At 33.3% G+C, this 17,503-nt stretch overlaps 1 protein-coding gene across 17 annotated transcripts in view; it reads left to right on the forward strand.

Annotated features, from left to right (window-relative positions):
• The first annotated feature begins 2,785 nt into the window (after window positions 1–2,785).
• The window catches only part of RhoGAPp190 (Rho GTPase-activating protein 190), a 301,937-nt gene continuing 287,219 nt past the window's right edge, over window positions 2,786–17,503 (forward strand). For 8 of the 17 annotated variants that reach the window (XM_081761606.1, XM_081761608.1, XM_081761615.1 and 5 more), the window contains exon 1: window positions 2,787–3,098. The gene's annotated coding sequence lies outside the window, so the exon portion shown is untranslated. Of the gene's footprint in view, window positions 3,099–17,503 lie in introns of all 17 variants that reach the window. The other 9 variants (XM_081761616.1, XM_081761618.1, XM_081761617.1 and 6 more) reach the window with 2 other exon arrangements.

Consider the following 17,503-nt stretch of genomic DNA (forward strand, 5'->3'; position numbering starts at 1 on the left):
TAAAAAAACACGCCTCGTATATGAGGCCTATATAAATCTGCACACTTTAACTGAGACTATAAAAATCACACCAGTGGTTTAATTTCTTCGGCTACATTTGTTAACAGCCTAATTATAACTGAAGATTTGAGTTAAGTTTGGGGCTTATGCTATTTTTCATACTTCCGTCCTTTTAAAGCTGTGTTCATCATAACATTAACTTATTTTTCATCTATTTTTAAAACCGTTGATAAAAAGTGTACATGAAACATTTACTACAAATTAACAAAAGTAAATTTAGAATTATATACCTACCTTGCGAAAAAAGTAATTAAAAAAAAAAAACTGGAAAATGAAAATAAAGTCACTGCTTCTTGCTTGAAGGAGCCTTCGCATCTCCTTGCTTTTTTCACACATTTTGTCAATAATAAGATTGTTGTCTATTTTGGTCAGAATGTCTCTTTCTGAGTTCATCAAGAACAATGATTCCAGATGTTCATCTGTAAGTCTTGAACGGAGTCTTGTTTTTATATAACGCCACTAGCGCCTCTAACGGCGGGAGTGGGAGGGAGAGACATGTAAAAATGATCCAAAATGACCGAGATTAGAGTCAACTCAATATATTTTGAAATCGCTGAGATCATTAATTTTACCACCAAAGCCTAAAACAGAAAGGGCAAGGCCGTAGGCCGAGTAAAGACGGGATCTGGGGGCGGAAAAGTGGGCGTGGGAGGGTTGATATATAAAAATCATCCAAAATGACCGATATTAGAGTCAAATCTATAAATTTCAGGGTCCATAAGATCATTATAATGACATTCCCAAAGCCAAAAACAGAAAGAACGAGGCCGCAGACCGAACAAATACTGGGATTTGGGGCGGAGCGTGGGGTTGGTAAGGGTGATATGTAAAAATCGTCCAAAATGTCCGATATTAGAGTCAAATCACTCCGCCTTATGCAGAGTCATTTTGACGTGTGATTAGCGTCATACTAAAGGCTTGACTGCTGCAGAAAACATATGTTAGTCGAAATCTTTAGTATGACACTAATCAAGCGTCAGAACGACTCTGCATAAGGCCATATATATTTAGGGGTAAATCTAATATCATTAATAGCATTCCCACGCCGAAAACAGAAAGAGCGAGGCCGCAGGCCGAGCAAATACCGGGCTCTGGCGTGGAGCCCTAGCTGGCCAAAGGCTAGCGAATTTATAAAATAATTATGTAGCTTCGTTTTTTTTTTAAAAAAAAATGTGTTCAGAGAGGAAACTGTGCGCCTTCCCGAGGCTAAGACGGGTCTTAGCCCCTCCCGAGGGGGGCGCAAAAGCACTGATGCGAGGAGGGCGCAGCGGCCATCGGGCCGGTACTTGATTATGGCCAGTCCACCCCTGTTATTGAATACATAAATTGTAGACGAGGTTACATTTTCGAGTTAATAACTTAAATGTATTTTTGAGACTTTTTAAATTGTCTTATTGATTTTTCAACAAACAAGTCTGCGGATTAGGCAGGGCCTTCCTTTCCCTAGTGATCCCCTTTGCTAGCATTGCGGGCCCGTTAGTTATACCACTATTTACTATGAATGAGAACGAAGTTTTGAATTAGTTATAACTAATCGAGCAATATCTTAAGTGATTTTGCAGAGGGCAGGACCCACCCGGAAATTTCCGGACATCTGGGTGGCCCAGTCCGCTTCTGGGTTAGACTGTGTGCTCTTTGAGCAATAAAATGAGCATTTAAAGCCATCTAAATATAAACAACCAAATTTGTTGAAACTGTTTAACGGAGAGAAAAACTATTCACCTATATAATTATTTAGTTATTAATAGTAGAGCATCAGAACTTTCAGCCTAATCTCATCCATGAAAGGTTGGACGATCAGTACCTATTTTCAACCTCAAGACAATATTATTTACCAGACTTCCATGTTCATGTTCATTGTTATTAACTATCAATGAAAACTGTAATGTAAAATGTAGATCAATAATGTAAATTGTTCATACAATATATTTAGTAATTGATTAAAATATGATTTTTTTCTTAACGATCACGTTAATTTGTACTGAATTTCCAACTCTGCTACGCATCTAATCTTTACGCTTCAATGCTTTCATTCTCTGTGAATTTTTAACATTGTTGTCCCATCCATTAATTCCTTTAGCTGGAGCTCACCTATCTCTATTATAATCATGTGCTTAGCGTATGCCTATCCTAAATCCTTATTTATTAACACTTAATAATCAATAAATATGTAAAGAAATACATAAATAAATCTGGTTTCTAATTAATCCGAATGTAAGCTGTGAAATGATACACTATGTAAACGAATATAAGACTTCACATGCTTTCACACTTGCTTCAGCGTTACGGATTGAGGACTTAATTATTGGAAATAGATTGTTGGTATTGATACACTTCGATCTGAACGTTGTCTGAGATGTTAATTCTTAGCTACCATTTTACAAGGGACATTTACCATCTTCTACTGCTAAAGCCGTAATACGATAACTGAATTAGATTACCCTTAGCACAATCCCTGCTCGTGTGAGCCTAGAAGTTAGTTATTAGACTTATCACATCATAGTAATCGAACACAAGACCTTTCTTATTCGTTTCTTATACTAATTTCATCTTCAACTACTCGTGTATATTGTAATTGATTTTATGGATTGAAATTTAGCGAATCTATTCTCGAATTTTGATTATCATGATTATGTTTCATTCATTTCAAAAGGTGTAATTTCATTACTGTGTTGTTTTAAATGTTGCAAATACTCCCTTAACTAGTGTCTGTGTTATTGGCCAATCACCTTTCAGTCCTCAAACCCTGCGCATCAGTACTCAAGAAATAATTTTCCAACATGGCGTCTCGCTGACCTAGTGGAAACTCAAAAGCTGACACTTAAATGTGTAGTCTCATTTGTATCTAGTGTGTTACAATTTTCCACAATTTTAGTATGCTTGGAATGTGCAATCATTCATTCATCGTGTCTATTGCCTTAAAATTATAAGCCATTGTCGTACATGTCTAGTGTCCAAGTAGGTGCTCAGAAGGTTCTGTCATTTGCAATCCCACAAAAAGATAACTGCTTGTTGTGATACAGGACGTCAATGAAAAGGTAAGGTATTTCAGATAAGATAAACGTAGAATGTTTAAAAATTAACATAATTATTGATAGTATGAAAGATAAGAGTAGGCTGAAAGCTCTATATACGTCTATATTTTGTTCGAACTGGTAGCAATGACAATTGCCCTCAATTGATTTTGTATTGTTGAGAATTTGTGTACGTGAAATTGACAGCTAGAATAAGATAAGCATATGCAACCATGCCTATGTAAATCATAGACGAATACTTGTAATAACAAGATGATGATTTCGTATTCTAGACTATCTTCAAGTAAAGAGATCGAGTTTCGAAATTTCATACGATTTCTTGAGTAGTAATGCAGGAATGAATGCCTTATATCTTCTCTTCTTATTGCTGTATGGGTGTTCAGTTATTAATCAAATTCTTATTTGATACAAACAATTAAAATTTAAGAATACTGGAGTCATTCGATTTGTAACAATTTGTACCGTAACCATTTTTTTTTTCAAAAATTTCAATAATGTCAACGTCCGTCTGCACAGGTTTTTGGCTGTCGTTCAATAATAATAATAATAATAAATTCATACATGTTTATTTCTATGTATTAAATTTGGTATTAGCAGTAAGGATACGGTAAATCATTTAACTAACTTAAACATAGAAATGAAACTTCAATAATTCTTTATGTTGGGAAGAAACCTTGGGCTCCACTCATACATCAATATTTTATCATGACATGTGTGTGGGTTAAAAGTAACCAGAGTTGAATTCAAGAATAAACTTAATTAACCTAAAGTGGTCAGCACTTAAAAGAAGAAAATTGAATGATGCCGGTAACATTAAGAAATAAATACCACTGGTTCTTCACAGATATTTAACTGATGAAACTTCTTACTGTAAACAAATAAATGTAAAGAACATTTGAATTGTAATACTTTTATTCTGAACCTATCGAATATATTCTTTTTTTTTTTTTTTCAAAGCATAAGCTAATATAATTTTCCATAAGTGCTTTTGTCTTTTTTTCGGGTCTTTGTTTTAGAATTTTGAATAAATGTAAAATTTAACGTTCTACGTTTACTTTGCCAATACTTAATTTTTGTACGTCTAATGTTATACATCCACATGTACTTAGTAGTATTCGAATATATAAAGAACGACGTAATAGTAATAGAAATTTACGAATGTGTCCTTTCCTCGGAAAGCAGATTCAACGCAACTGTCATTACACCTTACCGATTTTTACTGTTTTTGACATCGATATTGTGTAAGATCTTTTTTTTTTTTAATTACACAAGAGATCTTTTGTTAAATTATTCTTGATATGGATCTTGAGAGTAGTATCTGAAATCTCTTTTCATATATATATATATATTAATACACTGTATTGAGCTGTCACCACAGAGTGATATTCTGTTACTTGCTGAACAGGGTGAGCTTCGGCAAGACAAACCAAGAAACGTGTGTTTCCAAAGTAATTAAGTCATTATCTCAGAGAAATTAGTCACAAGCGCCTTTCACTAGTCACGAAATAAAATTATATCTGCAGTTTCATTCAGAAATACTTGCGGAGTCTTTTTAACTGTCGTGCGAAAGTAGATTGATATCCAAAATAGCAGCTTGCAAATCAACACTGAAAGTCAACTTATTAATATCTACATGTAAGCAGTCTCATTTTAAAATGCAATTGGGAGCAAAATCCTTGTTGTATTTTAAGTTAGAAATGATTAGACATGTACTTCAGTGGTTTAATCCACTTCAAGTTATTTACAGAAGAAGTTGTATAAATACTGCTTCAAGTATACAAGTAGGTGATACACTTTTAACACCTACTTGTATAGTTGGTGTAGGAGTTACAGGAAGGTGTAGGATACAAGGGCAAAAGAAGCAGACTCATTGTGATACATATATCAGCTAATCATCAGATGTTATTAGAGTAGGTCTTTTTTCACACCAAGGGTGAAATAATAGAACCTAGATGAGTGATATCCGAGGCACACTCATTGTAAAAGTTTCAACCGAGAAAGGTCAGACAATGTTAAATCCTGAAAATTTTAGCATTGTGATATTACAGTTCTGTGGTTTGCATAACATTTAACATAATAATACTTAAAAAAAAAAAATCATTACTAATGTCTTCTTTAAACTGTAAGACATTGCAAAATGTTTAATTTTGGTCTTCTCTTATATGTAATAGTTTTCATTTTAGTTTAAGGTTCCGTACTGGAATCAGAGAGTAAAATTTGGTTTATGATGTTCTTTACAAAAGGACACACAACTAAAACGGTATTTTGTACCTTTTTGTTCCCTAGGATACATCAAAAATGAAGTACCACGTACCAAACATTACGACCATCTTTATTATTATTATTGTTATTATTAATACATTCTACACTACAGTAAAAAAGAAAAAGTTTATTTGTAGATTATTATGTTTCACATAAACGGTACCAACTTGCAGTGGAAGCGTGTGTGCGTGAATCGGAAGCTTTTATGGATGGCATTTAAAATCTCCCCCAACTCGTTTCATGGCTTCAGAACCGAATGCCTTGTTTTTGTCGAAATTGTGATAAAGGTAGAAAACAACGAGCCCTGCGGGGCTTCTAACCTCCTCCGCTCGCTCAACTATATTTTGTGAAGTAACACGAGATCTTATATGTGCAAGATTGAGGGGAAACTAAAAGCTACCCGCTTTTATCCTGCTAATTTTACTTCGCACAGTTCATGGTGTTTTTATTAGAAACACATATGGTAATGTTTGCTTAATATATTCGGTACTATGCAGATATTTTTTTAGGTTTCTGTTTGTCATAATATAGTAGTGAAATATGTGATTCGGTAATAAAGGGAGTGCTGTACTTACGATCACCAGCTTATATCTATCTATCTATCTATCTATATATATATATATATATATATATATATATATATATAAAATTTCTAAAGAGATACTTTTGTATTTCAAGAAAACACGGAAGGTCTATATAAATTTTCGTTTTTTATCAACGTTTAAGCTAAAGCATGTGCTTATCAATATACAAACACAATTAAGGGAAAATGTAGTCACAAACGCGGATAATTGGATTTGCTGCTGAAGGTAAATTCTAATTTTCTCGTTATTTTGTTTAGCTATTTGGTAACTATCTACATTAAGTAGATTTGTGTGCTTAAAATTTAGGGCTGAGAAACTGATTTAAATCCTAAGTGTTTTTTACTTCACTTTCTTGTTAATAGTTTGCTGTATTGTAATAAGTAAAAGTTGAAATAACAGATCCTTGTAAGTATTAAATATATTGTCTTGTATAAATGGTTTGCCCGAAGGCAGGTTCCTAGCTAACTTACTCTAACGGTGAGGCGGGACCAGTAAGTCGGGAGATCAAGTTGTTTCTTTTGTAGGTGAAAAATATATGTAGAAAATAAGGAACTGAGGGACTGGAGTGAAGAAGTAGTTTGAGAATTAGGTTAGGAATATTTTATATGAGAATAGAATAATACTGGTTTCATTACACAGATATTGAATTATACATAATCAATCAAATTTACTCTTAAGGTACAGGCATTCCTACCTTTTTGCAGCATAAAAAGCAGACAACTTGTGGGCTTACGTAAATTATTAGGCTTGTAAGGTATATAATCACAGGAAAGATCTATTTATATGCAAGTATTGCACATAATTTTGACTGTTGTTCATATGCATTAATATTTTGTTAGCTTGGCACTATTTTAAAATATAGATAGGTAGGTAGGTCACCTTAATACGAGATAACAAATTACTTCGATTATTTTAAAAATAATAAGTTCGATAACTGAGTGCTTCTTTTTCTCGCAGTTAACTTTGTATGTGCAATCTGAAACGAACCTAAACACGAAAATTGTATGTTTTATCCAACAGTTTAGTATGGACTTGTCTATAACTTTTGTCTTCTGTTACATTTTTTTCCAGGTCTATATTAAAGATATTGTGACATTAACGAACTGAATATATTTGGGAAATTGATTGTACACTCAGATTTAAAAATTTACATACATTCTGATTGAATTTCTTCCGTCAACAACAATATACCAATTTGAGAACACTTTTTTTTCTGAATACAGTACTTTAATTGTATATTCACACAATGTACTCAAATTGCCGTATATTACTAAGGAGGACTTTAAGACAAGAATAATTAAAGAATTCGCACTTAAAAGCATCATTATTGCCAGGGCTTGTAAAATGTTGCTTGTAGCCAGTCAAAAAAATGTACTAGCCAGACCATTTTGCAGTCACAGTGTTTAGATAAATAAGCAAAAATCACTTCACGACACAGTAAACATATCAATATATTTTTTTATTTTGTTAATTAGCATGTTTCTTGCAAATAATAATACAAACAGTGACATCAGCTATTTATTCTTGAATTTATATTTTTTATTGATCGGACTTTACTCGCGAAATGTAAAAATGTACTCGCCAGTGGCGAGCAGGCGAGTGAATTTTTCAACCCCTGACTATTGCTATTGTGACTAGCACTTATCCCACAGCTATCTCTTTAACAATCTCCAAATTTTTGAAAGTAGTTTTCATTTTTATTTTTTTTTTTTCTTGTGAAAGAACAAAATGGTTTCCAAAATTTTGAAGTGTGGAAATTCTTAATCGAGAAGCTTGTGGGGTAAGTACTACTCCGCATTTCACTTATAGTACATTTATTATTTTTTTATTGTTCCAAATTCATGATTGATATATTTGAGTAGTAATTCCTTTTGATTACACATGCAATTCGTTTATCAGAGCTTATCGATTAAACTTGTCGCATTGAGTCTTAAACTGTTTCTCTGCCTCCTTCTCTCAACCCTTGGTGTGCTTAAACTTCTCAGTAAGATCGTATTAGTACTGAGATGGAAAAAACGCCTCGAATGTAAAGATTTGCTCGAGACGTTATTATTTGGAGATAGTGCTTTAATTCTACTAATTTAGCAATTAATACCATGTCTTGGTCTTCAATTAGAATATAAATTATTCAAAAATTCCTAATTTTGGCTCGCCTGTCATTAAATACACATACCTTTTCTTTTGTATGTAGAGTTCACAGCAGATGTGCATACTTTCTCCTACGAGTTCGAAGAAATGGACGGTTTCGGTACAGTTTTGTTTTATTTCTGAAAGAACGCAGTTCTTTGTAACTTACTGAAAACTGCATGTTTATTGATCCACTCCTTCCGAACTTACCGGCAAGAGAACAAGCAGGGGAAACGTCATACTTTTGGTAGGGATTGTATTACATTTTCTTCTGTTGGAATGTAGTGGTAAATTTTACGTTGATCTTTTTTCTGGAGATAATCTTCCTTAAAGATCAGGTTTATGGTTTCAAACGGGAATTTTTAAAATCAAACCAAAATTGGAATTTTTCAATCTTGGTATTGAGTGCATTCTAGCGGTTAGTAACTTATCGCTTTAGCTAGTAAAACAATCTTGAATTGCAAATTATAACGTTTCTTTTTCTTTCTTTCTTTTTCTTTAATACCTGACATCACTCGACAAAAATTGTAACTTTTGTAATTAACTCTGAGATTTGTTTTTTTCTTTGCGAGTAGGTTTACCAATTTCTTTTCGTTTTGTAAACATTGTAAACAACTTTATTACTGTAGTTTGCAGTTAGCATTTATGAGATCTGTCATAAAGTGGAGTACCAATTTCTGGAATTCTCGTATGTTTATCTGTTAAATATTAGACAGTGTTTGTCCAGTTTCTGCTTAGAGTCTTTCTATTTCAACTGTGCTTTTTGGCGCTGCTGTCAATGTGGGTTTTCCCGTACCTCCCTCGAAAGAGGAGGGACAATTTGCTGCGGCCGAGATCTTTCAATTTTTGGATGCGGAAGCGTTGCCACAATGAATTATTTCACGGACTTTGCTGTGCACTATGTTGTTAGCCATTCTAAGTAGCCTACAATCTTCACTCGTCAAGACCAAGCGATTGAATGACAAATTGGCAACACAGCTGAAGTCATTCACTTTTCCCTAAGCAAGGGGGGGGAGGTTCTCCGTCAGAGGGTGGCGTGTGTGCGTCTCATATTTTCCAAGGACACACCTGAAATAGACAGATTCTAGCCAATGGAAGTTCTTGACTACTTGAAAATCAACAAGCTAAGCATATTCTGCTACATGAATATTTGAGTAACTAAAGCGTAATACAAATTAAATGATACCCATCTATTAATTAGCAACCTAATTATTTCCATTTGAACTATAAATCCTGTTTCCTCTACGTTTCTAGTGTGTGTGAGCGAATAAGGCACACACTACTACATTACTTACATTAATTTAAAAGTACTTACATTACATTACTTACTTAATTTAAAAAGTTATGTATTTCCAAACTTACCATAGCTTCATATACTGGACAGTATCTAAAATATATGAATGAGATCACTTTGCAAATATGTAGACTGTGCTGGTTATTCCGATTGAGAAGAAATTTTTTAACATCTTTTTCGTGTTGAGGTTATTATATTTCATAATTTATTTGTATTACTTTTATTTGTGGAAGTATTCTGGAAATCTGCTGCTTTTCTGCTTCGTTTATTTACTGTTTAAAATATTGAAAATAATTATTTCTTACTTCCATTCTGTTGGAGTAAATTCACAGCGTCTCACCCTGTTAACTTTATTGTTTTTGGAAATAGTCATTAGACTTATATCCATTTTCTGTTTCTGATTCATTTCTTCGTACCACCCCCTCTACCTCTGAAAAGAAAGTTGTCCCAGGCCATACGGTGTAAGATAAGAATTCTGTTAACCATTCATTATAAACTCTTACCTGTTCTCTCAATGTAACTGTACGATAGATGGTGCACATGTATTTTTCACAAATTGTAAGTGCGAAACCATGAAATTTTTCTTAACCTTATTAAAGTTTATCCGTCTATCTTAGTTAATCCCGCTCCATCAAAGAGTAGAATTAGTTGCATACGAATAATGGCTTACATCGGTCTTAAAAATCGATTTCGACCGTTTCCGCTTAATTTAAAAAGTTATGTATTTCCAAACTTACCATAGCTTCATATACTGGACAGTATCTAAAATATATGAATGAGATCACTTTAACATGAGAAACATTTTAAAAGTCGAATTTTCGATGACAACTGTCAACAAAAGTTTGACGTTTAACATGATTGCTTGAAGTGAACTACAGAAGAGAAATGTGAGTAATTGCTAGTAGAGATGCTATAGTTCAAAAGTAGTTTTCATATGGTATTTATCTGTAGAAATCTTGGTTTTCTTTTCTCTGTTTTTCAACTCAAGTGAAGAAGTAATACTTTTTTTTTTTTTTCATTATACCTCGAATTACTATTCTGAACAAAAGAAGTTTGAAAGAAAAATTTAAGAATGTAAGAAAGCCTGTCATTCTGTAGGAATCCAAGAGCAGATTTGGAATGTGGTGGGATCTCCAGTTCCATTGCATGGCTTTTAGGATGTACTAACTGGTGCGGAATCAACTTTAAATCAATAATTTATAATGTATAAATCGTAAACCAAAATTTCAGTTAGTATTTACATTCGATTTATTTCAAGTTGATTTGATTCATTCAAGACGGAAAAATAACAAAATGTCATTTATGTTGTGTACACTTATTGTATAACTGTTTTGAAATCACAAATATAGATATTATATATGCATCACCTTATACACAATGTTTAATACTTCTACTACATGGTGCTGATACAAATAATTATTTCACTCTGACAATGCACCGCCAACTGTAACATTTCGGATTTGTACATTGAGAACCGAAAATTTCCATGTTTGTTACCATGGAGAATATCCGTTCTTCCGCCACATAAAAATTGAGGATATCAAAACCTCAGGGTGAATTTCAGAACAGTTATTAAGAGAGTGACCAGCTAAAAGCCGTATTAGTCAAGCTAAGTCTTATATTAAGTCTTACTGGGAGTAGTTGGTCCAGTAAATTTTAAGTTTATTGAAATCTATGAAGGTACCATGTCCATGTTCCAGTATGGAAAGGTTAGAGATATTTTTGTGCTATCACATTCACTTAACAGATACACCATCACACTCAACATTTTACTTCAAGTATCATTAAATTCAGTATTATACAAGAATTCGATTAATGTTTCATTTGTCTAACAGTTTAAATAAGAAAGTACAGTATCGGTGGGTAGTTGGTAAGAAATGCAATTTTAAAGGACGCGATCTATCGCTAAAATATAGACTTTGTTCCCCAAAATAGCAGCCTGTAAACATTTTGCAGCATAACAGTAAAGTTCAACGACGAAAATATTTTAATGTAAAAATTAACAGTGTCAGTGGTAAACACACTGGAAATATTGTGGTTAGTTCCATGGAATTATCATTTACAATTTACCATTAAACAGTGTTTTAGAATCTAGGGTTACCTTTTGTGTAGAAACGCAGGCCGAACAAGTATTTATATATCATTGATCTAGATCTTTAAATTTGAGGAGGAGGAAATTATTTTTACGCTACTCCAGAAATTTGTATTTCGAACATATTGACACGACGTAAAAGATGTCTGTGTGAACGAAGTTTTACTGTCGAGTTAAGTTTACAATAAAACAGAAGGACAATTCATTTTCTGTTTATTTATTTATTTATCTATTTATTCATCTGGTAGATGGAACTCGCATTTAGGTTTCTAAAACTGAATATTTGGTGGTTGTAGAAGAGTGTAGACTACTCGTAACTTTCAGGCACTTGTAAAAAGTGGTTAAGCAACCAAGATAACATGAATGGTAAATTGACGTCTAACAGTCTCCTACGAAAACAAGGTAATTCCGTTATAGTAAGCTTCAAGAGCAATCTTACTAATAAACTCAATTTTCTTGTTTGTATCCTGTAGGCAAGTTCAAGGAAACATGTTAAAACGTGAAATTTCCGTTGATAGCTGTGAGCATTGTAAAGACATAGATCTATCTGTGAGAAATACTGTTATCTGTCAATGAAAGTTGGACGTTTGTAGGTAAGTTGAAGCAAACATTTTAAAAGTCAAATTTTCGATGACAACTGTCAGTATTGTCGAGACATAGGTAACAATAAATAAATAATTAGGTAAGATAATGCCTTAGCTGTCAACGAAAGTTTGACGTTTAAACATGATTGCTTGAAGTGAACTACAGAAGAAAAATTTGAGTTTATTGAGAGTAGGGTTGAGTGATTTAAATCAGCTTGATTTAGATCGTGGTGTAAACCAGTTCGTATTTTTAAGTAAACCCAATTTTTTCCATCCTTTTTGAACAACTATTGTGTAATAATTGTTATGTAATGCACCAAGAGAAAGAAGAGGGTGGTAAGACGTATATTATTTCATATGTTTGTTCACATCAGGTGTTAAACATATCCGGCTTATTGTATGCAGTCATTGTCTCCTAAAATAAAGGAACAGATAACCCGTATTGTAAAATACTTCACTTTGCGGTATATAGAGAAGCTGGCGAACTTAAACTTTTCTTCTAACAGAGGTATGGTGGAATAGCTAAGTAGAATGTTTGGAAGAGTATGTTCACAGTTGGTCAACAATTGTGGAAATATGTAAAGGAAACTGACTGATTCAGCTGTACCGAGGTATCCAATCTGACACTAAAACGTAAAGCTGAAGATGTGTTACGTCTTTTTAAACTAGAAGTTACAATACTTGAATTGCAGGAGAATTGCACTATAGAGGACTTAGTAAGAATATGGTAAAATCTTCAATGGGTTAACGCTTCTTCCTTTGATTGTGAAGTTTGAAGGTTAAAGGAAACTATTTAACGAGCCATATTTTGATTCTGCAGTAAAGACACATGTATCAAATTATGAATGGTTGAAAAGCCACAAATCTCAAATCTAGTAAAAAGAACTATTTCTTCTCCGTTATCATGCAGTTATTAACTGCACAAGCGTCTACAGCTGCCATTGAGAAATATTTTTTTATAATTTGGTTTTGTTCAATGGTCGCTATGAAACCATTTGCAAACCGAAAAGGCAGCTAAGCTGATACTTTTGTTTAGTTTTCAACAACAATCATGAAGTTGATACCTAGCTATACGTATGGCATATACGATTGACTTCCTGATTCAAGTTAAAATTAAGTTTTTAAGTTACAAATGGCTTGCGAGTGGTAGTGGAAAGGAATGGAGTAAAGTATAATAACTATAGTTTCTAGTTTCTATTAGTATCAGTGACTGCCAGTATTCATTGATGTGTCATAATAACGTAGGCTATTTGTTACTCCCAACATGATTACAGACGACCATTATTAGTCAGAATTTCATTTGAAATGTTGATTTCTATCGCAACAACTGAATTATAATTCGCGTTTTTTATATCAAAACGAAATTTGAAGAGTTTTGAAGTAGAAAGAAAATAAAATTTAACAATCTATGTGGTGAACATTTGAAATGAAAACCGTGTTATTATAATGTTTTACAAGATCCACTTATTTGTGAAGTATTTTGTGTATATGAGTTTTATATATATATTTAATAATATATTTTCTGTCAGTTACGAACGCTAATTAGGAGATTTGTTTCACTTTCAATTTTCAATACAGGAAACTTAAAAGAGAACAAAGTGCAAGTGAAACTAAAATGCTACATCTGTGCGTACTACTCCTTTCTGTGCAGCAGCAGTATTTAGTATTCTAATATAAATACTACACTTCAAAATAAGTTTAATATTTAAAAAAAAAATAAATAAATAAAAATAAAACCATGAAAACCAGTTGAAACCAAATAAACCCAGTTGGAAAGTAATTCCAGTTTGAAAACCGATCAATATAACCAGCTGCTACTTGAACCTAAACGACTAGTACAGTATGTTTTGAATACAGTTCCTGAATTGTAGTTTCATCTACAGGAAAGCAAAGATGATAGTGCAATAAAATACCAAAAAAGTACCCTAAAAAATCTTTCCTTCTTTTTTATATCTGGTTATTCGATTATGGAAATTTGTTGAATATATCGTTAGTGTGTACTTCGTGTCATTTAATTGTAATTATCCGTTGTAATACGATGCTTAGGCAAGTCAGGGGCTCAGGGAATTCCTGCAATTTCTTGTAATGAATGATTATCTTTTTGCAGCAATTGTGGTGGAACATTATTAAGTGCACTAATTAATTCCGTATCCATAGTTTCACGTCATTTTTCAAAATTCAAACAATACTATTAAAATTTCTGTTTCCAAATCCCTTAAGATGTCATGCATTTTATACATCCGTTAAGATGTACCAACTATAAACAGATCTGCAACAGGCAGGAACTAATTTACTAACTAATCTTCTGTAAGTGTTAAATAATCACTGTGAGAACGTTTAATTTTTTGATACAGTTTGAAAGACGTGCGTGGCAGATTTTTGAACAGATTTTTGCAAAGAGGACTAAAGCATCAAACGACTGAGGTTGTAGTTTTTTTTATTATTATTAAACTCAAAGTTAATATCTGACTTCGAATTTTTGTAATGGATATAAGTTAAGACCTTGATGTACAGCGTGGACAGGAATTAACTCTATTGAAAATTGATTATAAAACAAAGAGCATTTTGTTCCTTACAATGATAGTATTGTTATGTATTGGTATAATTGCGTATAAGTACCACAATTATCCACGAATTTTCGTAAACGGTTGGAGATGTTTGCAACAGCCTCTTGCAGATACTCCAGCGGTAATAAAACTTAATAACTCTTGAACCACGCGAGCGATCTCTATCAAATTTGTCATATAGTTGGGGAGGTTTGGGGCCTGCGATGTTTCTTATCATTTCACTTTGACGGTGCAACTTTAGGGAGGAGGATATATTTAAAAATATTCGAAAATGACCGATATTAGAGCCGAATTCATAGTTTTCGGGGTTGCTGAGACGAACTTGGACACTTCCGATGCCATTTAAATTCAAATTCAGTCCTTTATGTCGAAAATGAAACTTATTCTCCCCGTGCGAAGAACAGGTATTCTGCTAGTATTGTATAAAGATGAGAAACATATCAATTGGTAGATCCCGCCATGCTGAACACAGTGATATAATTAAAGATAAATTCTTACGTGTAGTTCTCGAAAACAATCGTGAAAACCTTACTTTGTATTACACTAAAGAAAATATGTTGTTCGTTGCCAGTAATAATTGTTAGTTTTTATTGTACTGGAATAGATTATTTATGTAACATATATTTAATAAACACATAGTTAAGTAGCAGATTTTTAAATAATTTTCCTCTGACAGTGACGTATATCTTGCTAATTGGGGTTTGTATGTACATTAATATGTAATATTTTTACCTGAGCATTCTTCTCCAAGACAGGTTGTAGCCCATGTACCTAAAATAGTTAGATGAAGCCACTAATTAAGTGGATCAGTAGGGGGAATACTTTTTTAATTATTCTGTAGTTTTCAAGATTATATATAGAGCTGCATTGAAGGGATTGATTTTGAATTAGAGTTACGGCTAAATAATAGATATAGATTCGCATACGTCAATATTACTCCGTCGGAAGAACTCTTGACTTCCTATAGAATCAAATTATCAAATTCTTGGGAAAGAATTCTTCATAAGTCATTGTAACTCCCAATAATGTACAGAGTTTTTAAAAATGCATGAACGGATCGAGATTCGAACCTGGGTCTCCGGCTTACTATTCCCGACACGTTAACCAATACACTATCCAGTCTGTGCCGTGAATATTCATACATTCTATCATTTTGAAGTCGGTGTTCAACCACTCAGATTACGCGGATCGTATCACAGTTGTCCTCTTGTGTTTGGAAAGCTCAGTCAGCGAACTGTGTATCATAATGGTTAACGTATCGATACGGTGAGCTGGAGACCCGGGTTCGAATCACAGTCCAGTCACACATCTTCCACCTTTTGTATATTATTGAATTCGCACGTATAGAATTTATTGTGATATAAGAGTTATTTCGTCTGCTTATTAGACTTCCAAACTATACTATGTGTAAGTGTCGAAACTCTTATAGTATGGCTAAGTCCGTCGGTGTACCTATTTGTGGACAGGTATCAGAGCAAAAAACAATAAGAGATACCAAGAAGTTGATTTCTGCTATCGATTCAGTGTCCCAATAATAGGTTCCATTTCCTCCGTTAACCTGTGATTCAAAGCGGAAGTGTTTAAAATTAGCTATTTTCGATTTGAACTTTTTCTGCCGTAGAACAAAACCGGTAATAGATAGTGATAAGCTGTTTTTGTAATGAGTTCAGCGTCTCAATATAACGTATCATCAAAACCTGAAATAGTAGCAGACCGAAAAATGATTGAAATTTACTAGTACTTCCGTTTTCAATACTGATTTCCATAGAGCGAAAACGGTAAAAGATATCGAGAGGTGGTTTTTTGCAATCTATTTAGTGTCCCAAGAATGGATTTCGTCTCCCTAGGTGACTCTCTATTCAAACCGAAAATGGTAGAAATCAGCCATTTCCGATTTCAGTGTTCACCCCCTATAGAACAGAAACCGTAAGAGGTGACAAGCGTTTTATTTGCAGTCGGTTCAGCGTCTCGAGAGAACATACCATCACCACCTGCAACACACTACTAAAACCAGAAGTGGTTGAAATTTGCTCCTTCCAGTATAAATACTGATTTTCATAAAGGAAAAATGGTAACAGATAGCGAATAATGGCTTTTTGACATGGATTCAGCATCCGAAGAACAGAGTCTGTCTTTGATCTTATTTCTTTGTTGCAATCAGTAGTTATAAATGTACTACTTCAAGCTCGAATTTTTAATTCATATAGTCTAAAAGTCTACAGTATTTTCACATCGTGAAACGAAGGTCACTTGTTACATATTTAACTCTCAATACTTTAATTAAGATTAAATAATTAAGGGAATAATTTACGAAACCAGTATCTTGTGATTCCCAATGGAATAGAAGTAATGAGCGTGGAGCTAGATTTTCTCTTCAGCTAATTGAAATTATAAATGTTCACACACTCAAACCGGGGACTAGTTTCGCGTCGAGTAAATGTAAAAACTGCAATGTTTTAATATGTTTCATGACAGGATATTATTTTGAAAGCTTATAGTTGTATTCAAAATCTCAGAGAAATCACATGCTTACGTTACTAAACTACATTATAGAAGAAATATTATTGAAGACTATTAAAGGTTATTTTTGCATAGTGAAGTGCAAAGTTAAATTTCCTAAAGAAAAAATTAGTTCTCACGGATGGATTGATTTTAGTGTTGTTTTTGGGAGGTGAAAGTAGACATATGTATAAAATTTAACATGTATGCATTGTCAGGTAATGGAGAATTATTTCAGAATTTTAATATAAGTAAGGTGCTTAGACATGTGACTCAGGGAGACTTCACTGTATTTTTCCCAAGCCTCTTGGTCTTTGTTGGTTTGAAGGTCTAAGGTACTTACGTAGAATGTACGGTGCGCCACAAAGATGTTAAGAAAAAGCTGAAAAAGGTAAAAGA

This window comes from Thermobia domestica, chromosome 6 (genome assembly GCF_964235325.1).
Source record: "Thermobia domestica chromosome 6, izTheDome1.hap1.1, whole genome shotgun sequence".
Classification (NCBI taxonomy): domain Eukaryota; kingdom Metazoa; phylum Arthropoda; class Insecta; order Zygentoma; family Lepismatidae; genus Thermobia; species Thermobia domestica.